This window comes from Lissotriton vulgaris, chromosome 9 (assembly GCF_964263255.1).
Source record: "Lissotriton vulgaris chromosome 9, aLisVul1.2, whole genome shotgun sequence".
Lineage (NCBI taxonomy): Eukaryota > Metazoa > Chordata > Amphibia > Caudata > Salamandridae > Lissotriton > Lissotriton vulgaris.
In genome coordinates, this window is record NC_141697.1 from 408,286,399 (window position 1) to 408,310,344 (window position 23,946).

Here is a 23,946-nt window from a genome sequence, read left to right on the forward strand (position 1 = left end):
TTGAGAAGCGCCCATGAGGCATGGATGCTATGTGTAACTTTGCCAACCCAATCGTGTTTGAGTTGATCAAATTCAGGGCTAGTAAGATGAGTTGCCTGCAATAAGGCAATGTCTGCCTGCTGTGAGTACAGGTACCCAGGACCTTCTTCCGCTTGAAATAGTGGGCGAGGCCATGAACATTCCAGGACAGGATCATCAGGGGTGTCGACACCAGGGTCAGCGGGTGGCGGCAAGGAAGAAGGGGGTAGATGAACTACGCAGATGGTAGGTCAGTGCCGCATGAAGTAGGGTCAATGAGGGGAGGCTGGGGGAAGGGAGAGACAGAAAGGAAGAGGAGTGGAAGGAGATGGTGGGACATGAAAGGGGGTACAGAAAAGATAGGGTAAAGGGGAATGCGCGGGCTCCCTGTGTAGAAGAGGGATGAAGGGTAGGGAGGATCCAATAGCACTTTAGACAGAGGAGCTAGAACCTGCACACATACCAGGGCCCCAAATGCCCAGCCAGACACAGAGAGTAAAATAGAAAGGTTTGCAGGTTGAGTGTGAAACAGAGAAGAGGAACCTGCAGGCCATGTCATAACTGGGTCGGGGTGGGACCCTCACAGACTGCTCTAACAGCCAGAGTTTTTAAGGGAGGCCAAAGGGCGCGGAGAAGTGGGTACAGCAGGGGAAGACATGTGATAAATTGGGTCTCCTGACAAACCCCCTCACTGTATCCCAATACCACATGAACCATGATAACAACAAAGAACATCAAAGCACATTAGGCCACGGAGAGTATCATATAGCAACATGCCATAGCTGGTAACAAGGAACAGTTGGGGGAGGGAAACAAGGGTGTAGATTGCAGTGACATAAGGAACCAAAACAACAAACACTAACTGGAGGTACTCATCCGGTTAGTGGTGCAGGGTGCCAAGGGGTCACCTGGTAATCTTCACCTGCTGATCCAGGGGCCTTGGACATTTTTAATGGGATTGGGATTTGTCTCTGTCCACTTCCTGGGTAAGCTCCATCATTTTCCTGATAGTTCTGTCCTTCCTACTTTGGGAGTGGAATTGTAGGATCCTCTTCTGTGCCCTACCCAGTTGTCTGGATTGTCAAGAGGGCTTGGGAGCCCCAACAGGGACATCCCAACCAGGAACCACGGAGGAGGGCTGTGTCCATGGTAGATTACTGCAGGGAGTCCAGAAAATTTCTCATGTCCTCCGAATGCAAAATGTCTGTGAATTTGCCATCCATAATGATCCATATGCGAGCTGACTCATGCAGACCATATTTGATGTCCATTTACACAGGGTTGTGTGCAAGGCCAGGAAAGTGTGTCGCTTGTCGATGCTCACCCTGGAGAAATTCCATGCCATGAAGATTTAATGCCATTTGTAGTAGTAGGGACTATGCCTGCGGGCACTGATTGGAATTTTCATGGCTTGGGGGTGTCGTAGGAACCATGCTATGAGCAGATGAGGCTTGACAGCATCAAGTGGCCTGTAACTGTGGATGTGGTGGGCACACTGGATCTTAGGGAAGGTGAACAACAAGTTGACAATCCCACGAGGCATGGTAGGAGATCACAGAGGAAGCGACCTGTGTCATCTTGTAACACCTTCTCTGGAAAGCATAAAAAACAGATATTATCCCTCCAGCTCCTATCTTCCAAGCCAGCAGCCTTGTGGCAACGGTGCCAATGCTCAGATTCCCAGTCTGCTATGGTTCTCACCCACAATTCCAATGCAGCAAGGTGATTCTCCACTCCATCCATCCGGTTCTGGAACATCCTGATTTCATCCTGATGGATTTCTTATCTGTGGTGAGATCAGTGAACTTGGCATCCATTAGTTCAAGCATGTGGTACATCGTTATGCTTGTAAGATACAGTCCATCGGCTAATACAAGCATGTTCACAGTGTTGACATTGAGGGTTTATGTTGGGAAACAGCCTCTGTGAAGAGCAGCTGGTGGGACACTTTTCCGACTGCCATGAGCAGTGGCTGCTGAGAGGGGCAGTGAGGACTCTGTCTCCATCAGCAATTATTCAGCAATCCAGGCATGAGATTGTAAGACAGAAGAGGGACCCCCAGGCCAGCTGGTCACAGATAAGGGGCCCTAGGGGCAGGAAGGCATGGAGAGGCCACAGATTCTAGAAGAGGTGGGGGTCTTAGCCAAGGGGAGGCTGCAAGAGTGAGCCCGGTAGAGTGAAGGGAGGTGCATGGAGTCCATCGGGGCAGATATGCGACTGTGTTACTGGTAGGAAAGGGAGGCCATCCGTCAATGAGCAATAGCAAACCATAACAGGTCAGGCCTATGTCAATGACAGCAGGCGGGTGATGCTCAGCCAGTCAATGCAATCCACCTCCTCAGCGCAGCATGAGGACGGTCCACAGAGGAATGGTAGCAGCAGCTCAAGCAGGCTGTTCAACTGCTTCCTATTCAGGTGCTCAGAGAAATCTGACAATCTGGTTAAGCACCTTGTGCTGAGTCCCAGCCAATCCAAAGAGAGAGTTCCTCTGCAGGTAGGTGCAGGATAACTGGTACCTGCCAGCGCCTCTGCAATCATGGGCTGTCCCTGTGCCCGATGGAAGGTTCTGCACCGTGAGCCAGGGTGCGTGGCCCCTTAAAGGTGAAAGGCAGCAGGGTAATCCTCAGCAAACTACGGGCACCCGGGCCCCGTAAACCTGGCCCCACCTCCAAGAGCCACTGGCTGCAGTGGTGTTGGGGGAGTCTCTTCCATCCACAGGGAGGGTAGGGACGAAGGGGAAGCATAAGAGGCCCCTGCTGGAGTTATGTGCCTCCTCAATCCAGTTTGCCAGGCAAGGCGATGCAGCCAGGGCAGGTGGAGATGATGGGGGAGGCTATGGTAGTCTCTTAACTTGATTCAAGCCCCAACCAATATCGGATCACTGAAGGCATCTTCTGAGAGCTGCAGGCACCGATTGTTAGGAAGCAGGGCTGATCCTCTAGGCCAGGAAGGCCTCACTTGTGCTGGCTCCTCTTTCTGGAGCGCCATGACTAGCAAGCCTGCAGATCCTGCAGAGGTTTTAAAAGAGGCTGCTAGGGTCATCAGAGGGTACCCAAGAAGATAGGAGCATGGTACACTGCAGTGTATGGACAGAGGGCCCCCTTGGACACCTCAAACTCTCTAGTAGTTCATGGCAGACAAGAGCTCCGGTACTAGGTAGCCATCATTGTCAGCAGTCAAGCTTCACCCATGTGTGCCTAGTTTTAAACTGCCATTTCGACCTGGTAAAATAAACATTTTGTCAGGCCCAAAGCTTCCTTTTTAATACATATAAGTCACCCCTAAAGTAGGCCTTGGGTAGCCCAGAGGGCACGGTGCAATGTATATATAAAGTAGGACATGTACTATTAAGTTTTAAATGTCCTGGTAGTGAAAAATCCTTGAAGTTGTTTTTCCATATTGCAAAGCCTATCTCTCCCATAGGATAGCATTAGGGTTGACTTAATACATTTAATAAGTGTAATTTCCAAATGGGAAGAGATATTCAGTTCATATGTAGTGTCTCTGGAATCCTAATTTAATATCCTAATGTATGGTGAAGTCAGGTTTTACATTTTAATTCTGAAAATGCCACTTTTAGAAAGTTATCATGCATATACAACTTGCTCCCCTCACACTTCTTTTCTGCTTGATAATTTAAAGCACATAAATCAGGACTACTTCTGAATATGTGGGTTTATTTAGTTTCACCCTTTACTTTTCAATTTCAAATACAAAAATTCTTTTTATAGCATGTTTGAAAAAGACACGCAACATGTAACACTAAATGACAAATATGCAAAACAAGAATTACCAACACATTAATTTCAACACATCAAATTAAACAAAAATGAAACATATATGCACATTATTTTCATATGGCGGCCATTGTTCAAATCATCGAGTTTAGAATGCCGATATCAAAAGACACTCCTTTCTATTTTCTGTAAGGTCATTGAAGGACAAAAAAGATACACGGTATCGCCCCGCCAGGAGAGCAAACCCACGCTTGCCGAGGGACGCCCCTCTAAGGGAGCACAAGCCAGAGAGAACAAACAAAAAACTGAAGACAGAAAATCAGGTGGAGAGAGGACATTTCTTAAGGAGCAGCGGTGTTCGAAAAAAGGGTTCCCAGAGACAGAAACAAAGTAAGAAGGCTGGTGAACCTGTTTGAACCCGGCTACATACAAAGCTACAGAATATAAAGATACAGAAGTGACAAGGCCCTGACGAGATCCCGTTTATTCAATTAACGGGTTCGAAACGCGTCGGCATTAAGAAGGCCACGAAAGAAACAGGATTAATTGCGATTTGGACTCATTTATTTGTATCCATTTGGCCCTCTTTTCAGACTTTTTTGTCCTTCAATGACCTTACAGAAAATAGAAAGGAGTATCTTTTGATATCGGCATTCTAAACTCGATGATTTGAACAATTGCCGCCATATGAAAATAATGTGCATATATGTTTCATGTTTGTTTAATTTGATGTGTTGAAATTAATGTGTTGGTAATTCTTGTTTTGCATATTTGTCATTTAGTGTTACATGTTGCGTGTCTTTTTCAAACATGCTATAAAAAGAATTTTTGTATTTGAAATTGAAAAGTAAAGGGTGAAACTAAATAAACCCACATATTCAGAAGTAGTCCTGATTTATGTGCTTTAAATTATCAAGCAGAAAAGAAGTGTGAGGGGAGCAAGTTGTATATGTATGATTTTGAAAAAGGGTCCAGCCCCCCCCCACGTCCCGGGACCTAACTCCTTAAGCTTTGGCGACTTTTAGAAAGTTGGCATTTTATTTCCTTAGCCATTTGGTGTCTGCAGAGCAGCTCTGAATCACATGACTAAGTATGGGTGATAGTTGGGCTTTGTGTATTCCTCCTAGACAGTCACACACAATGGGCAGCTTGGTTGTGATTGGATGGGCCATCAACGGGAAAGGAGTTGGGCCCAGCCCCATTTTACACATGAATAGGCTGTGTCCTGTCTCCACACAAAGGGCTACATACCCCCTGTAGTTAGGATGGAGCCAGGGCCAGGAAGGCAGGGCATCTGTGCACTTCAAAGGCAAGCCTCTAGAAGCTTCACCCCACTTCTAAGGCACAACTGTGTATTAAAAAAAAGAACCTTGGACAGAAACTCTTCAGTAACTTCTAGACCTTTGGATATTCTGCCGGAAAGATTGACTGCTCTGTTGCCAAAAAGACAGCGACTCTGCTTGAGTGCTGCTCTAAAAGAACTGCTGTCATGCTGTGTTGACCTGCTGCCTGGTGTCCTCGTGACTTTGGAAGAAGAAGAACTGGACCAGCAGCTTTATCTTGAACCAAGGACCCCAGAATGGCTCCAAGGGCTAATCTGCAGACCTCCAGATCTGAACCTCAGGGACATAAAGCAGCTCTTGGATACCGCTGCAGTGAGTTTCTAACCCCAAGTGGATGCACCTCAGGTCCTGGACCCTTGGTGTGGATAACGGGCTCATAAAGTCAAGAACTTGGGCCTTTTTTGACTGCGAACAGGCCCATTGGCACCAGAACCATGTCGCTTGCACCTAAGTTCAACATGAGCCACAGCCAGCCCGTCTCTTCAGACAGCAAGCATCGATCCCCGCACAGAGGACCACCAATGTGATGCTCCAGCTCGCATGTCTGCGACGCTCGGCCTACTCTTTGCGCCATGCCGATCACCACCAGCAACGCTCTCACAGTGGGAGTGATCTGTGACTGTATCTAACCCATGCTCCAATGTAGTCGTCCTGAACTTTGACTTTCACCTGGTACAGCATGACCAGATATTCCTGGTTGGCGCTATATGCTTGTAGGCACTATTTTACAGCATATTATTTCAATGTAAGCAACTCCGATTCTACTGATTGAATTTACTTTTTAGTCTTGTTTTCTTTATTAAATTAAGGTCTATTTTTCAAAGCTGGTGTGGGATCTTTTTGTGTGTTTTCACTGATTTAGTATTGCACAAATACTTTACACATTACCTCTAAGTTAAGCCTGGCTGCTCTGTGCCAAGCTACCAGGCAGTTGAGCACAGGTTAATTTGGGGCTGTCTTCTGACTTATACAGACAAGGATCGTGGTTGCTGCTTGACAAGGGTTCACACCTCACTAAGCCAACAACCCAATTTCCCACAGAACCTTTAACACATTACTATTTTGTAAAGGTTTAGAGAGAAGAATGAAATCTAATTGTGCAGCTATTTTATATTTGTTGGAGAAAAGAGTATATTAATTTTTCTCAGGATTACTCCTTCATAAAGGATAATAAAGGTCTTTCATTATATTTTTACTGGGCAGAAAGTATTCTGTTTACAATGTGGGTTGTATGTATTTGTTAGAAATGAGGGTCTCTAGTCAGCAAGTGTTTGCACCTTTGTCCACGTAGCGACCCTTCCACTCTTAAAATAACCCCTGCTCACCCCATGGGTAGCTTGGCACGGGCAGTCAGGCTTATCTTAGAGGCAGTGGGTAAAGCATTTGCACATAACCCACAGTAATACAGTGAATACACTAGAAAAGGACACCACACCAGTTTAGAAAAATATCTAATATTTTTATATATCCAAAACAAGACCAAAAATGTATAAAAATCCACCATACAGTTCTCAGAAACCTTCACTAGTCAAAATAGACTTGAAATACAGTTCCTTGAAGTTGATAGCTCCATCTGGGGCTATCACTGTGTCGTGAGCAACAAATCCAAACAGTTCCGGCTGACTGCGGCGTCACGGACCAACTACGGTGTCGGGAAGACCAGCAAAACAGTACCTTTAGAAATGTGGGGTGTTGGCAATCTCTTGATGGGCCCCGAATACCTGCCGTCCGCAGGCATCAGTGCCAGAGCTCGGTGCAGGAGTCGTCAGGCCCTTGACGTCACACGCACTGTAGATTGAACTCCTCACGGTTAAAGTCAGGAGTATCAGCAGTAGTTGGGGCTGCGGTGCAAAATGCAACGGTGCGGCGTGCATTGCCCTCAAATCGCGATGCAGGCAGCGGCTCAGTGACGCTTGTCCAGCGCTGTTGGTGAGACCAGGGCTGTGGTGCGAAGTTATGCAGTGCTTGTCGTGGTGCTGGCAGGTCAAAGTGCAAGCTGTGGTGTCGTCCGTGCTGAAGCACTGTCGTCGGCTGACGAATTGGAGTCGATGGTGCTGGCGTTGATGGCCATGGCTGCAGTGCAGGATGAGGACGCTGCATTGTGTAACTTACAAGCGGTGCCCTCGAACCACGGTGCAAGCAGCAGCATCGATGCCCGTGGAGAGTGAGGTCATTGGGGATACCAAGGTGGCAGTGTGAAGCGAGGTGGTGCGATGTGGGGTACCCACAGGTCGCGGTGCAAGCAGTGGCTTGGTGACAGCATTGGGTGGCGTCATCGGTGAGACCAGGGTTGCGGGGCAAAGTGCAGCGGTGCACTCTGCGATGCCCTCAGGACACGGAGTCAGCTGCAGCATCGTAGACTGCATCAGGTTGCTTTTTCTTCTGTTGCAGCACAAAACACACAATCCCCAGTGCTGATAGCAGAAGAACTTGAAGTATTTGCTATTCCTGAGACTTCTTGAACAGAGGGCAAGCTCTACCTCAAGCCCTTGGAGAAACTCAATAAAGAAGTTGCAGAATGTTCAGTTCAGTCCTTTCACAGCCCAAGCCAGAAGTAGCCACTGCAGGCCAACACAGCAAAGCTCTCTTCAAAGTGGTAGGTCCTTCTCACAGCTTCACCAGCTCTTCTTCTTGCCAGTGTTCTTGGTCCAAAAGAGACTTAATGTTCTGGGGTCTGGTCCCCAGTATTTATACTACAAAATCCTTTGTTCTCTCAAGCAGAGAGTGTCTGTGCAAGACTAATTAAATCTCAGGGGATGGAGGTGGTATCCTACGCAGATGATACCCAGATTATGGTCTCTCTTGCTCACACCTCGGTTAGTACATCTGCCGCTAGTTTTAGGGTATGCATGCAGTGTGTGGCAGACTGGATGACTATAAACTCCCTTAAACTAAATGGCGAAAAAACCGAGGTGTTGATCTTTGGGAAGAACCAAAATCTATGGTCGAGCGAGTGGTGGCCCACTTCCCTTGGCACCTGCCCCACTCCCTCCCTATCTGCCAGAAATCTTGGAGTGGTATTTGACACCTCGCTCTCTATGTCCCTGCAAGTTAACAGGACCGTGGCCACTTGCTGTGGTGTGATCCGGGTACTCAATAAAATCCGTGGGTACCTCTCCCCCCAGGCGCGTAAACAGGTTGCAGTCGCCCTGGTAGGTTCAAGGCTGGATTACTGCAACTCCCTGTATATGGAAGCCAACAAAGGTCTGATCCACCGTCTGCAGATTCTTCAGAACGCTGCAGCGCGTTTTGTTTTGGATCTTCCTAAAGCCTCCTCTGCCACCTCAGCCAGGAAGGAGCTTCATTGGCTTCCGGTACAGCACAGAATCGCCTTCAAAATTCTCTGTCTTACCCACAGAGCATTGATGGATGGTCCTGCTAGTGCTATTGGTTCCCTTCTTCTGCGTTATGTCCCCACAAGAAGCCTTCGCTCTGCGGGACTTTGTCAACTAGTTGTCCCCCGTGTTAAACTCGTCAGATGGGGAGCCAGAGCCTTTTCCGTCGTCGCTCCACAGCTGTGGAACTCCATCCCCACGGAAATAAAAACTCTCCCCTCCATCGAGTCTTTTAAAAAGGCTCTAAAAACCTATTTCTTTAAGAAGGCCTACTTATGATAGAATAGGACCAGGTAGGATGTAAGCTTCTGTATTTGATCTAGGCGCCTTGACGCCCACCGGGCTAAGTATGCGCGTTACAAGAAACCCCTCATTCATTCATTCATTCATTCTAAACCAGTTATGTACTCTCTGGCCCAGCTTCCTGGCAGGAGGTGGAGACAGCTTTGTTGAAGGCAGACCAGGCACATTCAGGTGAAAGGAAATCTCCTCCCCCTACTCTAAATGCAGCCCAGTTCTATTTAGCCCAACCCTGACTCATCCGACTCTCTGGAGCCACTGCACATCCCCAGCCCCTGTCACTCCAAAGTCAGACAGTCAATACACATCCTAGCAGAGGCACACTGGATGGCTAAGCAAGAAAATACCTACTTTCTAAAATGTGTATTTTCAAACACAGAATGTAAAAATCACCCTCACTAAAAGATGCATTTTAACATTCTGAGTTCAGGCATACTAAACTGTATCTTCCTATCTAGTCCCAATGGGAAGTTATATTCATAAGATATCATAAATAAACTTCCATTCTATTGTACGGACCAGATAGCCATTCAATAGTGAAAAACAAAATTTACAGTATTTCACTATCAGGATATGCCACATTCATTAGGGCATGTCCTACCTTTCACATACACGCACCCTGCCCCCAGGGGTAGTTTGGGCCTCCCTTAGGAGTGACTCACATGTAAGAAAAGGGAAGGTTAGGGCCTGGCAAGTGGGTGCACTTGCCAAGTCCACATGGCAGTACTACACTGCACACAGACACTGCAGAGGCAGGTTTGAGTTACCTTTACAGGGCTACTCGTGTGGGTGGCACAATCTGTGCTGCAGGCCCACTAGTACCATTTGATTTACAGGCCCTGGCACACTCAGTGCTCTTTACTAGGGGCTTACCAGTAAATCAAATATGCCAATCATGGAATTACCAATCCATAATACAAATTTCACAAAGAACATATGCAGTTTAGTACTGAATAGCAGTGGTAAAGTGCCCAGAGTACTAAAACCAACAACAGCAGGTCAGGAAAAAATAAGAGGAAAAAGCAAAACATTTGGGGGTAACCCTGCGAAAAGGGCCAGCTCCAACCGTATCTAAGTATGGATATTGAATAAATTAAAAATCTCCTCTGATTATTATTGAATTACTTGAAGGGACTAATGCCAATAGCAAATGTTCATAGAACAACTGATCATCTTCAATGGGAACAGTTATCAAGAAATGGGAGTTAATCATACAGTCAACCCATAATCACTGACCTCCTTTCTCTGTCTAATAATTGTGTATTTTCTATATTTTTTCTATGGGAACATAGTCACCCCTCTATTAGCTGCTGTTACGGCATTGATGAAGCTGGGTTGAGTCCAGTTTTTCAGCATTCCACACTCTTTAATGTGTGTGTTCAGAATATATGTTTCCTGGTGTAGGATGACATAGGGGTTATGAAAAACAATTCAGGATTTTACTGCCTTTCTCTTTGTCAGATTATTCAATCCATTTATGTTAAAAGAATATTTTTTTAACCCTGTTGAAATCAGATTTGCTTTATTGTCTGTGCTCAATATTTCCTTTTGTAGTTACTGTTGTATATATTTTACCTGACTGGTTAATTAATGCTATACTCCTAAAGAATTTTTTATTAATGCTAATATTTTTAATCCTATTTTCTAAATGTTGAGTATAAAGATCACTGTCTCTCAGTTTACTCGTGCTCCCTTTTTTTTTTTGCTTCATCACTCTAATGTGTCCTACTCTATTTTCCCTCCCTCCATCATATGTTTTCCACTCATGTTGCCCTCACAATCTGAATGTGCCTTTTTCCCAGTGACTAAGCAGACTAATGCTTGCAATGTTCTTCTTCTTTTGACTGTGCAAATGTATACCCTATGGTTTCACAGTGCTCAGTCTCTATATTGCTTCCATGTTTCAGGTTATTTCTTTCTAGAGCCCCGGATAGTGGTCAGCGATGAATCCGCTTCAGATATTTCTAACACTGTATGAAAAGATCTGATCATAGGATCTTCAATCTGACATGTTATAGGATTTGCTAGTGCCAGGCGCTCAGAACTTCTCTGAAACTGGTTTAAACTCCCAGTGTCATTTAGAAGTTTCAAAAGAAATATCTGGAAAACTTTTTAAAGCAATAGCCCCTGTACCAATAGACTTTAATTGAATTGCCTTGGGTACATTTTTTCTTTAATTCTTAATGTCATGATTTAGATCTCGTCGGCCCGACCACCGGCCTGCTGCAGCAGCGGTCTTGGAAACATCATTGAGCTGACGGGAGTCTGCCCACCCTATCTAGATTTATACACTATAGACAGAAGACCACCACAACGGCAGTTTTCTATCCTGTGAACCACCTGCTGTTGCCAATCTGACGGCGGGGTCCCGACGGGCAGATCTGGATGTTCCTGTTGGCCTTTTTACTTAAATCACTTATGTTGTGTAGGTGTACATATGTGTCTGTGGGATATCTGTTAAGTGCATTATGTGTACATTCTGCACTGCACCCCACCAACATACACACACCATGCAATGTATATCTGCACACACTACCAACTCTTACATTACAGTCCGTCAAAAAGGGGTGCAGGTCCATCAAGGTGCAGCAGGACAGGTGGGACCTGGATAAAGGAGAAGAGAGGGAAATTGCAACCTGAACAGCAAAAAAAGGTTTTGTCCATTTCCACTGACTCGAAGTAGGAGGGATTCCCATTGAAATTCCTTCCGAAACAAGCCAGAACTAAATACCGACTGCAGTAATCCTGGCTGGAGTCCTGCCGCAGCCCCCTACAGCCCATTCCGCGAAAGGGATTGGAAGCAAAGTCCTGGTGGAATCAGTGGGACTGCAGCGGTCTTCTCACCCATTGTAAAGCTGCATCTAAATCGGATTGGCTAACCGACAGGTCAGTGTGAGGGAAGACTGCCAAAAGAGCTCACTCCACCGCAGTCCCACCAACATCTAAATCAGGCCCTGAGTCTTGAAAGTAGACCACTATAGTTTGCAGTTTGCCTACATCTTTGGGAGGGGTAAATGACACTGGGTACCCTCTGGTAATTGTAAGATCTGTATGTGATTCTTCAAGAACTGATCTATGAAATTCGGTTTGCTCTCTCTTTTTCAAGTCGTCTGTGTTCACATACAGTTCTGGGATCTCTACCAGTCCCAAATTTGATCTGCATGATCGATTTTTCAGCCCTTCCAATTCGGTTTTATTCAAGATCAGCTTTCTGTAACTGAAACATGGAGGTTTAATGAGAGACAAGGGCATCCCCTACTGCTGAAACTTCTTGCTTCAATTCATTGCATTCATCATTTGTCTTTCAATAGTGTCCATCAAATTTGTCTTTCAATAGCGTCCAAGTTTGATTTTATTTTATTAATTATGTCTGTTTGTGCCTTCTTCGAGTCTCTAACATTGATCACCTGCTTCTGTAATTGAGCACAAAGCATTTGGATAATGGGGTGACAACTATTTTCTAGAAATCCAGATTCTGCTTCAGTGGGTTGATCTAAAGTACGGTTGAGTTTGCCACAGCTCAATTCTGCTCCTGAATGAATTAGTTATATCTTCTAGGACCAGGGGTTTGCAATCATATAGCCCTATTGCCAATATCCCTACATTAGCCAAATTACTTGAAAAATGTGTACACCAACAACTAACTAAACATATTGACCACTTTGACCTTCTTAACACTCACCAATCAGGCTTCAGAACAGGTCACAGCATGGAATCAACCATGACTCACATCATCGATAATGCGCTACAAATCCTTGACCAGAACGGATCTTGCCTACTCGTTCTTCTAGACCTATCCTCAGCCTTTGATACGGTCAAACATGAGAATCTGATAGATCTTCTCAAACTTAGGATGGGTCTGTCTGGAGTAGCATTAAACTGGTTTTCCTCTTTTCTTCATAACCGCACACAACAATGCAAGATCAACCACAACCTTTCCAAGCCAGTCCCAGTAAGGTTGGGCGTCCCACAAGGGTCTTCACTATCCCCGACAATTTTTAACCTGTTTATGGAGCCACTCACTGAAATGCTACAGGCGTTTAACGTGCAATATCATATGTACGCTGACGATACACAACTTTATCTTAAGATCAATACCTCAGAAGACATTAAACGGCTTAATGCCACACTCAAGAACACCCAAAATTGGTTGGCAGAAAACCACCTCAAATTGAACGCTCTAAAGACTGAATTCCTACTTATCACTCCACCTGCTAATCTCCCTTTTATGCAAGACCTAATCCAACATATCACAGCATTTAACGTTCAACCTACCATCTTTAACTCTGCAAAATCCTAGGGAATAACCCTGGACAGCAATCTCACTATGCAGAAACACATTAGCAAAGCCACAAAGGGAGCAAACTTCCAGATTAACACTTTGAGGATGCTAAAGCCCTTCCTGCCAACCAATGACTTCAAGATAGCTGTACAAGCGCTAGTTATCCCGTGGGTGGATTATGGAAGTGTCTCTCTTTGCGGCCTCCCAAAAGTCATCACAGCTACCCTGAGAGCCTCAATAAACACTGCAGCAAGACTCATCACGGGCTCAAAAAGAAGCTCCCACGTCTCCCCTGATCTAAAATCCTTGAATTGGCTCCCGCTTGAAGCTAGAATTCATCTAAAAATAGCGTGCATGACACACAAGGCCTTATACCACAAGGCTCCCATTTACCTTGCCCAGAAATTGACAATCTCCGGCGGGTCTAGGACCTCCAGGGGTGCCGACAACCTATTTCTAAAACCTCAAAGATTCAACAAAAAGAAAACATATAAAAGAACCTTTTCTGGAATGGCATCTAGGATTTGGAATTCTCTCCCCCCTAAACCAGATTGAACTCTTCCACCGTCTCCTTCAAAAAGGAAGTAAAAGCGATCCTCATGGCAAAATTTACTTGACTAGACGCTAAGCAAATCTGAAGAACAATATTTCCCGCATTGGGGGGTCCATCCATTCTCCCTAGGCACGATATCCTGCCATGGAACTTAATAAATCGAGATACTCACGTTAAGCTCTCTACTACAGTTCCTGTTCTTTGTTTCAATATTATCCCATGTTTCTCCTCCCCACGATTTGTACTTTGCACTCGTACTATTATCCCTTGCGCATGTTACCCCTACTTTATTACCTATATAATTTGTCTTACTTCTCCCTATGTATTATGCAACTCTGAATACTGGAAAGCGCTCTGATATCCGCAAGGATCTTGTTCGCGCTCTATAAAACCTTCAAAATAAATAAATAAATAAATAAATGATTAATGTTTTTGTAACTTGCCAAGATGACTTTCTGAGCGAGATGTATGTTTGTCTATCCTGGGCTCAATGGAGGAACTGTTACTAGTTTCTACACATGTCCACATCTGTTGCATTAAAAAAGTCTCTACAAGTTTCTGACCCAACTTTACGTTTCTGAAATATTCAGTTTTGGAATAGCCTTCTCTCAGGTGTTTTACCTTTTAGCATACTAATCTTTGGTGTGAAAGGTATTGGTTGATGTATATGTGCTTATTTGGTCTATTCTACCCCTTAGTTTCCGCAGATTTTGAAAAATGCACCATTGACTATAACATTCCTTTGAAAATTCCTTGCTGAAGAATCCTTATGTGCCTAGTGTAACAGACAAGAACTTTTCTCTATATCTGAAAAATGCACAATTCATTAATACAGCAGGTGTTGTTAAATCACTGCTAGAAAAAAGATATTTTTTAAACGAAAATTCAAACAAACATAACATGTACTTCCTACTCAATGGTTAACAAAATATATTCTATTCTAATCATAAAACAAAAAAAACGCCATTCAAAATGCAAAAAGTACACAATATCAATGAGACAATGAATATTTCCATACATATCAATCAAGGAGCACTCAGTTAAAGAGTCCAATGTGTATTAAATCCATTATCTCCAATAGGTGAAAAGAAAGTTGTTAGAATATTGTAAGAGTCTTCTTTATTGCATTGCAAATATAAAACCCAATACAGCCACAGCCAATGTGTTTTGTTCATGAAAGAACTTCTTCAGGTCTGTGAATAACAACATATTTAGATAAATATCAGATTATAGCACAACTACATCACAAACCATATAGATTATCACATCCATACGTCGTCAGTAGAGACACAGAGTTAGTCACTAATTAAAAACAAGGTTCCTCTTCATCAAACAAGAGTATGAGCGTAGACTAGAGGAATCCCCATAAACTTATAGTAGAAATCGTCACTAAACAGTGGACAATTAAAAAACCGTTGATACTTATTTTATTGGATATTCTCAATGGTTACACCAGTTTACTTAGTTCTACATTTTGATCGAAATTCATTCAAACTGAACTAATCCAAACTGACAAAGTGGACCTATACACAACAAAAAGGAAATATGTGAGGCAAAACTCCCAAAAACATAAGTAGGCCAACAATAAAATACACAACATAAAGTCAAAAACAAAATCGCAGATGGTAATTTTCTAATGTGCAATAAACTGTTAAGAGAGCATCACCACATCTGTATGATGCATCTCATCAACACTTTGTTTAATTGTGTGATAGGATGAAGAAATCCTTCCCAATCTGTAATGTGGTCTTGGGAATACTTACTCATTTTACCAGCCATTCTGCTGTATGATGTACCATACCGCAAGTTGCTTAGGCAATATCAATTAGGCCCCAAGCAGAGTGACCTTGAAATAATGCCCAACTCTGACCAAAGCTGCTGGTCTGACACTGTTTGAATTACACATTTTGTTTTAATATTCCCTAAATTATCATTGGAGTTAACTTTCTAAGTCCAGTAAAATTGTTCTTAAACCTTTTACAGTTCTGACCAATCTTTCTGCACGTGATATAAAATGTTATTAATTATTCGCAACATTTCACCAAAATGCATTGAAGGTGACCCTCAAAGCCTTTGTGCAGTGAGTAATAAATTATTCTAATTTTTGACGAATGTCCAGGGTAAAAAAGTAAATTAAAATGCACTATTTGTAACAAAATGATCCAAAATTCCTGGGTAGACTGATCCTCACAACTCCCATGTACAATAATCTTTAAAAGAATATGATACCCAAGCCCTCAAGGAAAATGGCCCATTGCTGTTTAATTCAAATGCTCATAAACCAATAATTCCTTCAACATTTCACTAAACATCTTGTTGGATAACACCAAAACCCAGTAGAAATTGGACTACAAACCATATTGCTTTCTACCCGCTGTTCTTCATAATGTCCACCAGGGTCTCAACATGCCCCACGTTACCCGCCAAAGGAGCTTGTGACCACGCAAATATCTCCCTCTTCTGCTGCTGTGTGTTAGTGGACTCTAGAAAACCTTTTCACTATACAAAAACCACCGGCTTTGTTGAAGGTTTACTGGCACCACCTTCTCCCTCTTAACAGACTAAAATGTTGCCATTGAATAAAAACTAGGTGACATCATCACACTTGGGGGTGGGGGGAGCGCAGCCCTTCCATTCTGGTAATAAAATGAGAATGACCACTTGTCTTCACTGTGAATTTTGTACCCCTGCCAATACAATGAATAGTGCGTCGGAAACCAACACCAGGCTGCGATTTGTTCCAATGTTTAACGAAAAGAGCAAGAAGTTGTGAGGGGCTGCGTATTCCTCATACACTAATAGTCCTCTCTAATAGCCCTTCGATACATACGTTCTATTTAAAAACTTTACACTTTTCTAGAGCTGCACTTGCCAAATACATTTAAGTTTCACATTAAGAGAAACGAACGGCCATGAAGGGGTCTGGCCTTCAGCATCGTCGGCACGGTCTATGAGCTGAGTTGCCGCGCCAGCCCCTCCACCCAGCGCGAGGCTCTTTGCCGAGTCATCTCCCGCCTTCTGGAGAGCGATGCCTTGGCTCGCGGCCCTGCTTCCTTGTCTGCCGCAGCAGCGCGCGCCTCGTCCTCAGCTGAACCCAGCTTGTCTGCCAAGGAGTCAGAGCGCCGCTTGTGTGCGTGTGTGACTGTGTGTGTGAGAGCGCGCCCGGGAAGAAGAAGCCGGCCTGTCACAACACAGCCAAGGAACTGCGTCAAGCAGGCAGACTCAGACACACACACACACAGGTGATACGTAACCTCACGACTCAGACAGGGCACCAGCCGGGGGCACATATCCTGCCGCGCTGAACAGGTAAGCCAAATATGTTCAACACCGTGAGAAAAATAGTCCGTGTGTTTTGTCTGTGCGGCAGTGGGCGGCGCTCCGCCATTGTCTGAGTGAACAACGTATGGCGACCTCCCCCTTCCGGGAGCAGAGAAGTGACAATAGATGGGGCGGAGAAACAGTCGCACAGGCGAGGTCAGCGGAAGGGTTTTTTTGTGTGTGAATCCGCATGCCCTGTCACCACGTGAGAATATGCCTGCGCCTCATGTAATGAGGCGGGAACTGAAGCACAGGTTTGAAGAAAGTCGCTGCTACGTCTGTTACAATGATGAACGCCCGAACACTGTTGTTGTGGAAGGGATACAGCATGAAGCGGCGGGCTCACAGCAGAGCGGGTGGTCTTGTATAAAACGACCAGAAAACATGTCAAACACACATCGCGTTATCAAACGACACATAGCAGACCTCACCATCAGACGCTGGTAGGTCGAACCACAGGTTAGATAAGAGCGTGGAATAATATGCCTCAGTTCTCTCTACCCCAACCGCCCCCTCCCCCTTTCTCCGGTCAGTGCAGTCTGTTAGGTGGCGGGGAGATGAGGGGGGGGGGGGGGGGCTGCATAAATGTATATGCGTCACTGCAGCCCCTGTTCAGACAGACGGGCGGCACATGTATTACCTCTGAACTTTACAGTTACAATGAACGTCTGCTGACCTGAAAAGGAACGCTCGGCCTGGAATGGGATGTTCCAGGTTCAACTCCAGACGCACTTGAGTTGGACTAGATACATATCTGAGGGCAGAGGCAGAATATTGATCATTTTGTGACTTGAGAATGATGATTGAAACTAGTGTGTGCTGTGAGTTCTGCACTCAAAGGCTGGATAGACCTGCAGTTGTGCTTTCTGTGACATGCAATACAGTTGTAAAATGTCTATCACTTGCCCGTAAAATGTCTATCACTTGCCCGTGACCATCTAACCTTTAAAATCACGTATAAAACTGATGAGATCACGAGCATACCTATGATAGGTGTTGACCAGATGGTTACTGACTTAAACTTTCGCCCCTGTTGTCTGCTGTGATCTAAAGGTCAAATACGGAAATGAAATGCGATATAAACTCGCATTATGCATACAAAGAAAGCAATTTCAGTAAAACCAGTGAACACAAACCATGCGTCATAAGTGCATCTAAAAATAATACCTTATGGTTATCCAGGCCTTTACCTTTCACCTGGTATGGGATAAATGTGTGGTGTAAGGTGGCACACTTTATCCAGTGGCACTTCGCTCGGAGCTTTCATTTTACTCTCATGTTGAGTGATCTCGTTTGACCTTGTACTGCTGCTATCCTTAAAAGAGACACCCTCCACTTCAAATAATTGACCATACTACTTTATTCAGCTCTCCCACTGTCACCACCCTGTGTAATCGGAGTCATGACCGGTTTGCTCCTTCAGGTCCTTATGTATGGCAGTGTCCATTTAAAAAATACAGCAGATAAATACACTGCCGCCAATTGCACCCAAAAAAGAAGGAAAACATGTGTTTATGCTTCTACGTTAGCGAATAGCACCTTTAGTCACATATCTGAGCTAGTTTAATGGCATTTTGAATCTCTGGGCAGACGCCGGAATTAGAGGAGGAAAATAATTAACAGCAATCATGACACATTATCCATCCTCCCAAGACTCGCCGCTTACCGAATGGTGTCTCTTTTAATCACCAATCATATATACGTGTTTCACATGATTGCCCAATAAGGTTTTGGCGAAAATAAACCACGTTGACCTACACGTTCCTATATTAAAACGACTATTAACACGTTTTTTTTTATTCAACGAGAGCTTACTGCCATTTCTTACTTTGACACGAACAGAGTTCAAATGATAATAATATGGTAGGAGGAGTCAAGCTTTAACGTGGAGGAGCGAATGACGTCACAATTCAAAATAATATTAATTAATCAGGGCCTTGGGATTCTCTTTAACACGAGGAGTGATCAAGAGTTACTTTTATAGTAGGCATCGGGCGTTATTTTAACTTGAAGAGCTATCGACCTTTTTTAATGAGCTGTTCTGCTTTACTTTTGACCAATAAATAGAGCTGTATTTTATCAAGCCGAAACCAGGTTATCTATCGCGACTGGGATTCAGGTTGTTGTTTACCACTTGAAATTACTAACCGAGACCTATGTGGGATTATACATTATTTTAACAGGATCGGGGTCAAGGTTACTGCAGACAACCGCAAGACGGGTCCTAATTTTAACTTAAATGGGAAACGACTCTGCTTCCGTGCAAGAGAGAAGTGGCCAGTCTGTTCCAAGAGGAGTCAAACTCCATTTTATCACGGACAGGGGTACAGTCATATTATACTCCGGATCATTTGTCGAGGAGCACTGTGTCTTTTGTTCTGGCTTTAGTTTGGGTTTATTATGTTTAAAGGTGAAACTGAAAGTCCCAGCATGCAATTTCCCATGACTAAAAAGCCATAACTGTTTGAAGCTGTCACAGATGAGATGGGATACTTGGTGGCTATGCACGAGAGTAGAGCTGAAGCCTTTCTTCGGCATAAGAGGAGATCAACCAACATTTTTGCACGAGGGCTGGGGGAGTATTTTAACGGGAAGGGCAACAATGTGTTTTACCACGAAGATGATTCAATGTATCCTGTTGTTAGTTGTCTGTCTGTTAAAATAAGGAGGAGAGGAAAGGGCAATGAATAGTCTACCACACCCTACAGCATAATGGCAATAACGGTATTATCATCCCCACCACCCTTTACTCTTAGCCATCACAGACAAACATATTTCGGTTTCTTGTCTCTGCTTTACACTCTCGCTGAATTTAGAATGCAGATGAACATAAGTAGTTTATATAAAACGTTTTGTTAGCACGAGGATGAGTTAGGAGTTATTTAATTGCGAGTAGATTTCAGATTTTGCTTTATCACTGAGATTACAAGTTTTACGTTATCATGAGGAGGGATCACTTTAACATGAGGACGTATAAAACATGACATCAATAGGTGAGAGTACTCTGTTTGGCATGATAAGTTATCAAGCTGTACTTTACCAAGGAAAGGGGATCGAGCTTACTTTATCATTAAGAGGAATCATGCTTTACTTCAACAGGAGGAGAGATGAAGCTTAAATTTAACATGAGGAGAATTCATACTTTAATATATAAAATGACCACACTTTCCTTTAATTTTAAGACAGTGCCGAGATCTACATCAACATGAAGAGGGATCCAACTTTATTACAACGTGAAGAGAGATCAAGCTTTATATTCCACATTGAGGAGGGTGTGCACTTTACTTCAACATAAGAAGAGATAGAGATAAACTTAAAGGTGTGCAGATATCAAATTTTAGCTTGAGAAAATGAAGCTACATTTAACTTTAAGCAGTTGTCGACATCTACTTAAACATGAAGAGGTATCCTGCAGAGGGACACAGTGGTTAGAGTTTTGCTTTGACTTGAAGAGGAATCAAGCTATAATTTATCATACAGGGAAATCAAGCTTTCCTGCAATATAAAGAGAGATCAGACGTTATCATGAATGGGCTCGAACTATACTTTAAAACTAGGAGTGATCAAGCTTTAACACTAATGAGAATAACGTTTTATTTCCATTGAGGCTAAGTGCAACTATACTATAGCATGAAAAGTGATACACCTTAAGACAAAGTGGTAGAGCTTTTCTTTGACATGAAGAGGAATCAAGCTGTAATAAAACGTAAGGAGAAATCAAGCTTTCCTGTAATATAAAGAGGGATCAGACGTTATAATGAATGGGCTTGGGTTATACTCAAGCCCATTCATTATATCAACAGGAGGAGCGATCCAACTTTAAAACCAGGAAGGATATTTTTTTATTTTCAGTGAGGTTAAATGAAACTACACTATAGCATGAAAATGGGACACCTTCAAATAAAAAAGGTCAGAGCTTTGCTTTGACACGTAGAATTATAAGGATGAATCATGCGTTAGTTTGACAGGAGGAAGGATCAAGCTTTACTTTCATTGGAAGAAGGATCCAGCTGTCACTTTAAAATGGAGAGGGGGCCAATGTGACTTTAACATGAAAGAGAGTGCATTCTACTCTCACAGGAGGAAAGATCAGGCTATATGTTAACAAGAAAAATAATACAAGTTTACTTTGATATGATGAAGGATCAAGCTTCAGCTAGAGGAAGGATGAAAGTTTACTTTGGCATGAAAATGGATCCTGCTTCATCAGAATGTGGTTCGAGCTTTACTTTACCATAAGAAGTGAACACTTAATACAATGAGGGATCAAGCTTCGCCAGTGGCTTAGCAAGGGTGCCATTTGCCTTATGCAAGCCCCAGTTTGATATGAAAAGGCTGCTCTGATGTTAGTATATTAGCCCCTTCTCATCACTGGGCTTCATCGCCACTGCACCTGCTGACTCATTGATAACTACGCCCTTGAGCGTTGCTTTCAAAGGTGGAGAGACCGAGCTGTACAGTAACACGGGGGTCTTGAGCGTTAGTGTAACAGGAAGAGAGGTCGATAAGGTGGAATCGATCCAGAGTTAGGTTTCCAATAAGAGAGAGTTTGCTTTCTGAAAGTAGTTCATACTTTGTATATAGGCTGGTATGCAGCTTTAATTCGAAGGTCTCCGATCTCCGAGAGGAGGAGGACGCACGCTTCACTTTACAATGATGATGGATGGATGCAGTTTAACTTGACCACAAGGCGCATCATCTGTGTTTATAAGTGAAGAGGGACAGCCGATAGTTACTAAGAGGCTAAAGACAAGCTTAGAAGCAACATAAGAGATGCGCTGCCATACATGAACGCGAGGAGGGGCTCGGCCCCCCTTCTATCCATCACGCCCTGTTTTATTGTAAATAATTTGCAGTTATGGAGCTGTGATCTTCCGTCATTTGCATGGAGCAGCAGTGGCCTGCCCGAGAATGACCCAGAGGCCCGACACTGTCCAAAGACTTCGCCTCACGCGACCTCTCTGCGCAGTGCTGGCCGCGCTGCCCACCCTCCCTCCCTGCGAAGAGCAGAGCCCAATAACGGGCTCGGATGACTAGAGCATCAGCAGCGCGGCCGCCCCCGGCAAGCCCGCCCCCACCGCCGCACGGCTCAGGAATGAGCCGACGGTATCCTCAAGTGACACCGCAGCTATCTGCAGCTCTTCCCCGAGAATTACAGCCTGCGCCGCGAAGACAGCGCAATTAAATATGTATTTATACATTCCCCAGGACTGCTGAGAGCTCTGCTCGCCTGATGCCTGGGAGCCCGGGCTCCGCAGACCCGGTGCTGGCTGTGTCTCGGCAATAACAGCCTCATATCTGCTGCGGGCTCATACCACAGCACTGCAGGGAGCGAATTTCAGGAGTGTCTAAAGTCTTCGAAGCCATCGGACTTAAGAATTGTTGAACGTTCCAAAATCTTTAGCTTTAAAGCTATCAGTCTGCTGTCTCTTGTGTTTAGCAGCACATTTGTCGTAACCGCACATGACACGTTTCCCGTTCCCCGACACCTTTCAAAGACCTGCTTCTGGAAGAATGTAATGCCCTGAATATGGCTGGATAGCAATTACCCCCAGCAGGCGGGGGGGGGGGGGGGGGGGGGGGGTTCAGGGGCCAGGGCAGGTGACACAGTTCAGGGAAGGCGGCAGTGGGAAGTTATCGTTGGGTTCGGGTTTGAAGAGCTGCCAGTGCCTGGAGGGCCTTTCATGCCTAATTGCCCTTCTATGGACATCAGCTCGAGGGCGCGGTGGACACTGTGAGCGCCTGTGCCCCGACACCCTGTAAACCAGTGATTGCAACAGAGTGTAGGGACTATAGGTGCCCTCCACCCAGGGTACCAACTTCCTCCTTAGATATACAAGCCTGTACCAGTTGGAATTAGCAGCGAGTATTGCTGGCACACTCGAATGAAAGAAGCGCAGGTGCCCAGCACCTGTCAGTGCCTACCTGTTTGAAGCTTTCCCCTGGACTGAAGACAAGGGGGCAGAGATCCTGGCTGACGGGGTCCGTCCCGGTGGGCTGCTAGCAGCAGGCTCTGCGGGGAGGGGCTGCCAAACACAGAGAGGGTGGACATCTTCACTATGGTTCTTTTCGCATTATAGGATGGGTTTTTCACGTATTCGTTTTTTTCTGAACTTGCCATCCAAGGTTTTGCCGATCTGTCATGGAAACACTTTTATGAGTCAGTTCCACACTAGTAACGTTGTTTTCGTGCTCATCTTACTTATGACATAATTCCATAGACCCTCCTTGTGGTACTCTTGCTACTGAGAGGCCAAGGAGCGCCGTGGTACCCGAGGGGAAGCGCGGCAGCTCTCCTCGCGTTCGGGATCCCTCGGCGCCTTCATTGTCCGAGATTCCCTGAAGTTAAATCTGTTTTTATGCGGTTTACTTTTTAATGGTAGAGACACAGTTATTCATCTTTCTGCCCCTTTCACTTCTCGACCCTTAGACATACATATTATATCTCTTCAGCTACTCTTGCGCACAATGAGCAGGAAAGTCGTTAGTCTCTGGCGCTTTAGTGTGCTATTTTATTTTGGTTTTTTTCCACTTTACCATCAGTTTTCTGTGCTTATGAATGAAAGTTTACCGGAAAGTGCAGCAAAGTATGTAATATGCTTAGTTCGATCTTCTAATAGAAAAAACAATAAAATAAAATGCGATTAGAAGCATTTAAATTCATATATATATATTCCCTAAATATTTAAGAATGCTTATAGTTAAAAAAATATATAAAAACTGAGTGTTATCTTAATATTTTGCTCTACGCCTTGTGTCCGCAATTCACTGTAAACTCATTTGAAATGCCAGCTTGCATAAAAGCTAACTTGCGAATATTTCGAGTTATTAGATTGCCAAATCTTTCACACAGTTTTACCAAACGGAAAATGAAAATATTATCGTCCCCCGACAGGGTGAGCTTTTCCACCTGCGAATGCAGCCTGCAATAAATAGCAAGCAGCTCTCGTTTGACACATAACGAATGAATATTCGAATATTTTCCCTCCCTCTTACCCCCACATCCCAAAACGTAGCAAGGAGCTAATTTTGATGTTGCACTCGATTAAGTTGCCAA

General features: G+C 44.3%; 1 long non-coding RNA gene across 5 annotated transcripts in view; it reads left to right on the forward strand.

The window, feature by feature from the left end:
- The first annotated feature begins 16,678 nt into the window (after positions 1-16,678).
- The window catches only part of LOC147690193 (uncharacterized), a 1,258,182-nt gene continuing 1,250,914 nt past the window's right edge, over positions 16,679-23,946 (forward strand). For 3 of the 5 annotated variants that reach the window (XR_015299939.1, XR_015299940.1, XR_015299942.1), the window contains exon 1: positions 16,679-16,877. This is a non-coding gene — a long non-coding RNA (uncharacterized LOC147690193). The remainder of the gene's footprint in view (positions 16,878-23,946) is intronic. The other 2 variants (XR_015299941.1, XR_015299938.1) reach the window with 2 other exon arrangements.